The 6593-nt window shown below is 36.6% G+C and overlaps 1 pseudogene; it reads right to left on the bottom strand.

The window, feature by feature from the left end:
* Positions 1-2854: 2854 nt before the first annotated feature.
* On the bottom strand, positions 2855-3538 carry LOC149221354 (SNW/SKI-interacting protein A pseudogene; annotated as a pseudogene).
* Between the last annotated feature and the right edge of the window lie 3055 nt (positions 3539-6593).

The following is a 6593-nucleotide window of genomic DNA, read 5'->3' as shown; positions in this document are numbered from 1 at the left end:
GAATCTGCTCTAAAAAAGCAGCATGGAGGGCAGCATCTTATTGGAGGAGAGCCACAGAAAGGGAAAGCAATTCTGGGCTAGTTTGATGAACTGTTAAGGACTGTGATTGGTGCCCTAAACAGTCCCAGAATTGCAGCAGTGCAGCAAGAAGTCTACAGCACTTTTAAGAGATGCTTTGAGCATTCGGTTGGCGATGTTTTGAAGACATTTTCTTCAGTGTTGCTATGTGCTAGGCCACGGGCCATAGCACCATAGCAAGGGTTACCTTGGGGCTGCTGTCTTAGGACTGTTCAGAGACTGATCAGATTAGCCATTCATCACAGTCAAGGGAGTTTTGGCCTGCAACCAGAATTGCTGGAGCAGCTAGCGATTTGAAGAATGCTGCATCAGGATATGCTTCAGCACTCTTGATGATTGAAGACTGTCATAATGATGTACCTTCTTCTGCTGTCATAAAATCTCAGATTTATGTATTTGTACGATCTCTCTCTCTCAGATTTATGTATTTGTACTATCTCTCTCTCTGCTGAACTATTGAAGATTATAAGAAGAATTGATCAAGGGTTCCCCACATTGGGGTTTGTCCCTGGCTGGTGCCACATCTTGTGTCCTCTTCTCTTGGCTTGTCTTCTACTGTTTATGTTTATGTTCTATCTGCACTTTACTATCATGTTGATGCGATTGCTAATCTGAATATTGTCATTGGGCTAATATGAAAAATTGAAGTAAATTTCTCTAAGCATAGATCATACCTAAAATTAACACATGCAAAACTTATCCATGATGTGATGATGTTCCAGCAGATGATTAGCAGAGAGAAGTTAGACATGTGAAATTTAGCCTAGAAGCCTATTTTCAAACCCAAACAAATCTAGCAGGCCAAAATAATATATGATTCCATCAGTTAAATTGGATGATCAGTCCTCACGAAATTGAAGAAATTGGTTTCTGGAATTCCTGATGTTCAAGCCCAACACGATGGAGTATGTCCTGGATGTGCTAGTGGAAAGAAGAGAAGGGGTCCATTTCCCTCTAGTGAGAACAAGACAAAAATACAAAAGACATCCTCCATCTCAGTCATTACGAGATATGTGGTCTGATGCCCGTACATTGGTGGTCATCTCTACTACATTATCTTCATTGATGATATTTTAAAGAAGACATGGATATATTACATGAAGCATAAGGATGAGGCCTTCGATTTGTTCAAGAATTTCAAAGCCTTGGTCAAAAATCAAACTGGAAAGAAAATTAAGATCTTCAGGTCTGACATTGGTGGAGAGTACATTTCCAATGAATTCATAAATATTTGCAAGAAGGCATCACGAAAGAGATGATTGTGCCCTATAATCTCAAACAAAATGGAATAGCCAAAAGGAAGAACGGGTCTATTGTAGAAGTTGCCCATGCCATGCTCCATGATCAAAAGTTGTTGAAGTTCCTTTGGGGGAAGCAACTAATGCAGTTGTATATGTTCAAAATAGGTACCCCATCAATCATTGGACAACAAGACTCCTGAAGAAGTATTCATAGGTTTATTCAAGTTGACCCTCACACCCTTGAAGAAGCTGTGAAAGAACAAGTTGGAAGGATGCTATGGTGTTTGATCCTTGTCTTTGGTAAGTCAGGAATCTCACCCAAACATATGATGCAATGTGTTCTACCACATGACTCTTGAGGGTTATTGTTTGGAAGATCAAGAAGCAATAGGATGGATGAGATATTGTATCATGCCTATTGCTCAACATAGGGTGGAAAATGTTAGTTCCCCAATGAGATGACTTAGGGTGAGAGTGTCCCATAGGACCTTCTTCATTGTCCGATGAAATTTTACAAGTAGGCATCAGTCTCTCTTTCAGCCCACGGGAAAAATAGAACATGTAAACAATAGCTAGTTACTCAGCCATTTCTATATATTCTGAGATATCTTTAAAAGCCCGCAAACCAGATCTCAGTTGGGGAATTAGCTGATTATGTAACTCAAATGTATAGCTGGGGGAAATGTACAATATTTTGATTCTGTTGAGATTAAATTCATTTTTCTGTTGAGATTAAATTCCAAAATGAACCAGTTTCTTATTCAACATCTTAGTATCACTGAAATACAAGCAAAGAAGTTCAGCAGTTATGAGGCAATAACAGTAAGATTAAAATTCTCTCCTTTTACACACCTACACAAATAATTGTGACCAAGAAGATAATTGATTTTGTCTTCTACTGATATGGGATCAAAAAACTAATATCATTACAATTGGGCATTATAAGTATGTCAAATGCAAACTGCTTCTCCTACTACAGTGTTTAACCAATTCTTAATCAACAGCACGCATACTCAATTTATTTGCATCTAGCAAGAATGAACCCACAAGCATAATGCTGGCCTAAATGATAAAACTGGGATTCCATATATGTATAGAGAGCAACTTTGCATACTTCGTAACATTTCGACAAAGTTTCAAGAGAGAGATAATTTTCTGCTAAAGCCCCCATAATATGTTAAGATGCACTAGACAATCTTAATTTTATTGTTCTGATGACATAGTGCCAGCTCACTAGCCTACCTATGATATAAATACTTCTCCTGAGTTAAAATTTATACAATTTTAAGCAAATATATAATAAATACAGTAATTTAACCATTAAAAGCATATCTACCAAAACAAATTTGCATCCAACCAATAATAAGGATAACGATTTGGAAATCTTTGAACTAAAATGCACCAAACTGAAATCGTGTTTTTTTTAAAACACTTTGGAAATTAAAGTGGGCAGTAATACACTCAACCCTTTTGCAGTTTTAGTCATTACATAAAACAGAAATTACAACAATAGGACTGTTTTAAAATTACAAATTTTAAGAGAATACTATTGTATGCATGACACAACTAAATGCATTGTGACATGCTTTGCCCTGGATTTCATGGCTAAGTACATACCCACCGGAATTAAAAGCCACTGATTGCTGTGAAGGCGTGTATTTGATATGGGTTGCTTCAGAGGACTGCTGGGGGACATTCTTCGGCTGTGCGGCACTGAGACGAACATTTACAATCTTTTCCAGGGCTGCCTTTGTTCTTAGGGTTGTTTCGTTTATCTCCTTATCCTCCTCCTCTTCGTCCATCTTCTGGATCCCACCAACCTCGTCACCCAGCTTAGGCACGAGATCCCTATGTTGAGAATACACAACCTTGGATGCATTCTCGTTCTGCTTAACAATGGCGTCGAAGGCTATATTGCCCTGCGCATCAACGCTCACGGGCAGAATCTTGGTGTCTTTCCTTTCTTCCTTGCGCCCCATGTCCAGTGGATATTGGGCAATGTGAATCTCTGGGAAGGCGCCCCCATCGCCGAAGTCTTCGATCTTGCGAGGGACAAATCCTGCCCGCTTCCCGTAAGGGGGTATTTGCTTAACCTTTACGACCGAATTGGGCTGGTGTTGATCTACCCGATCCCTGAACCATGGATCCGAAGCAAAATCATACTGTGGCCCGTTGTTTACCTTGGGAGCTGGAAGGCTCCCAAGTAGTGATCCTGCCATCTTCGAAAACGGACTAAGCACTGAACACAGAAGAACAGATAATACAATTGAAACCTAGTCCAAAAAGAGCTTCAAAATGAAACCTGGCGCTTCTGCAGAGAGAATAATTTGAGGGTTTTATTTATATTTTTACCCGTGCAATAAAGAATCAGCGCGTCGTTCGAAGAATTTCAAATTCTCTTCGAAGCTCTGCAGTTGAACATCGGAGAGCAGCACCAAACCCTGATCGAAAAAATGAAACCCTCTCTGCGGTAAGCTGTCAAAATACTTATACGGGACCATGCAGGTTATAATGTGAATTTGTTGGTCGGCAGCCGACTCGTTGAAATTTAAATAAATCCTTCAAAGATTTATCCCATCGATTTTCTCCCCTTGTGTTTTCGGCGGTGAGTAAGTTTAGTGGTGGTGCGTAAAATAATTTGGCATAATGAAATTATCTCATGAGTTTATTGAGGTTCAAGTCTCCCCGTTACCTAGATTTGTAATGGAAAAATATTGGAAAATAAAATACCTTTTCTAAAATAACATTAAAATTAAGGCAAGGAATTGGGTATCTCTTCTAGTTTCATTAAGATCCCTTCATGTTGTTTAATTGATTTGATATTATTATTTGAACCTTATTTTTCATTTTGAGTTTTAAGTTCTTTATACGGTGTAATGCTTTATCAATGTTGTAAAGTTAGATTTAATCAACTTTTTTTAATGAAAAATTGTTTTTATTTGGTTAAGAATTTGTCTTTTTTGAAGGTAAAGAAATAGATTAATTACTGAAGATTCAAAATATCTTGCAAGAGTGAAATTACTAGCAAGTAATTATAAGTGGTATAGTTTTTCTTTAATAATAATAATGAGTCAACCTATATTAGCCTAGCAGATAACAGTTAGTGATGGTTATCCTCACTGTTGGTTTTATAATTGAGTTATGATAGATTTTCTCACTCTTTAAAAATAAAAATAAAAATAAGTAATATGTTACACTTGCTTTATACATTATGGAATCTAACCTTTGATTATATGTTGTTCTTTATAAGTAACATTATCCATGAGTGCCCGTGAACTACATGTTGAATTGCATGTTGTTCGTACATTCCCATAGAATGGGAGAACTTGAAATTCCTTTGCATTATAGAGTCGTTGTCCATAGACTTTATGAAGAGGTGAAAGTCAAAATTAGGTTCCAAATAAGGTTTTACGACACATGCCAATTATTCCTAGACTACAACGGATGTTTCGTTGTAAATCTCTTGCACAATTGATGGATTGGCATGCAAAGAATAGGAGTAAAGATGGATTCATGCGAATTCCTATGGACTCCAAAGCAATGAAACATATAGAGGAAAAATGGCCAAGAAAATTCAAGGATGAACCTCGCAGTATTAGGTTAGGACTTGCAATGGATGGAGTGTGCCCTTTCTCTTTCCTAAGCTCAAATTATAGTGTTTGGCCAGTTGGACTGATAGTATACAATATTCCCCCATGGATGAGTGTTAGAAAGGAACACCTTATGCTAACTCTCATCGTTCCAGGAAAACATCAGGTGAAAAAAATGGATGTTTACATTGCACCTTTTATTGATGAGATGCAATTGTTATGGAAAGGCATAAGAATGTATGACATATCACGTCCTCCATCAAATAGGTCCTTCATGTTTTATGGCATACTATGTTGGACAATTCATGATTTCCCAGGACTTGGTGTTTGTTCTGGTAAGAGATCAAATAATTTGCATATTCGTAGTACATCATAATTTATTTTCAATTCAAGTTGTATATAAGTATTACATTATTATTGTTTTCTTATGTAAGCTAGTTATTGATTATAGGGCTACAAACAAAAGGGATTTTTGCATGTCCAAGATGTGCAGAACAATTTGAGGGGCGATATTCTAAAGATCTACACAAAGTTATATATGCAAACAACAGGGTTTTTCTACCACCTGACCATAAGTTCAGAAGCCGCCTAAAGAATCAATTTGATGGAAAAATTGAAAATAAACCTCCTCCCAAGGTTATGGGTCCAGCTGATTGGCTTAAAATGTATGGAGATGCTGAATCAAAAGCTTGGAATCATTTTTTTCATCATGATCATTCAATTGAGGAACCAGAACAAGTTATGGTTGAAATGCCAAAAGGAATGAAAAGGAAATCCATATTTTATGATCTCCCTTACTAGAAGGATCTATTAATATCTCATTTAATAGATCCTATGCATGTTTTCAAAAATGTCCTTGATTCTATTTTTCGACATATATCTAGCAAAGATAAAGACACTTTGTCATCAAGGAGGGATATTGCTCTTTCACGTACCAAATTTGATAGAAGACATTTGTGGCCAAGTAAGGAAAATGAATCATATGCAGAAGCTCCATGGATACTAAAAAGGAAAGAGTTAGATCAACTAAAAAATGTGATTCGTTCAATAAGAACACCCACTGGATATGGATCATCATTGAATAAAGCTTTTACAGTAGAGGGACATATCACAGGATTCAAAACACATGATTATCACAATTTTATGACGGTATTAACATCAATTAATTGTTATTCTTATCATTTACTTACTAAAACTTATTTTGATATATTATGATAAATCAATACTAATGAACTATAATAATTTGGTTTGATAGCATATCATGCCACTAGCAATAAGTGGGGATTCATGCCTTACAACTGACTTAAGGAATGCCATATGTCAATTGTCAACCTTTACGAGGTATGTGGTCGCTTGATATTTACAAGGTTTTACATGGTATAAAATGTTCCTCTATATGATACAATGATTTATTATATCTCATTCTAAATGTCACTAAAAATTCATACGAACTTAATGACAATATCTAATTAGGTGGGTGACCTCTAAAGAGATCCATGAGTCTGAAGTGCCAAGATGGAAGAAAGAAATCACAGAAATTGTATGTGTATTTGAAAAGGAGCTCTCTACAAGTTTCATGGACCTACAGGTCCATTTACTTATACATCTAGTTGATGACATTGAAATGGCAGGTATCATTTCAACAAGATGGATGTTTTTCTTTGACAGATACATGAAAAACCTA

Source organism: Pinus tabuliformis, chromosome Q, assembly GCF_031772625.1.
Source record: "Pinus tabuliformis cultivar Carrire ecotype Pingquan chromosome Q, CPIR1, whole genome shotgun sequence".
In the NCBI taxonomy this organism is placed as follows: Eukaryota; Viridiplantae; Streptophyta; class Pinopsida; order Pinales; family Pinaceae; genus Pinus; species Pinus tabuliformis.
Note: the sequence above shows the minus strand (reverse complement) of the source record. Positions and strands in the feature narration are given on the sequence as shown.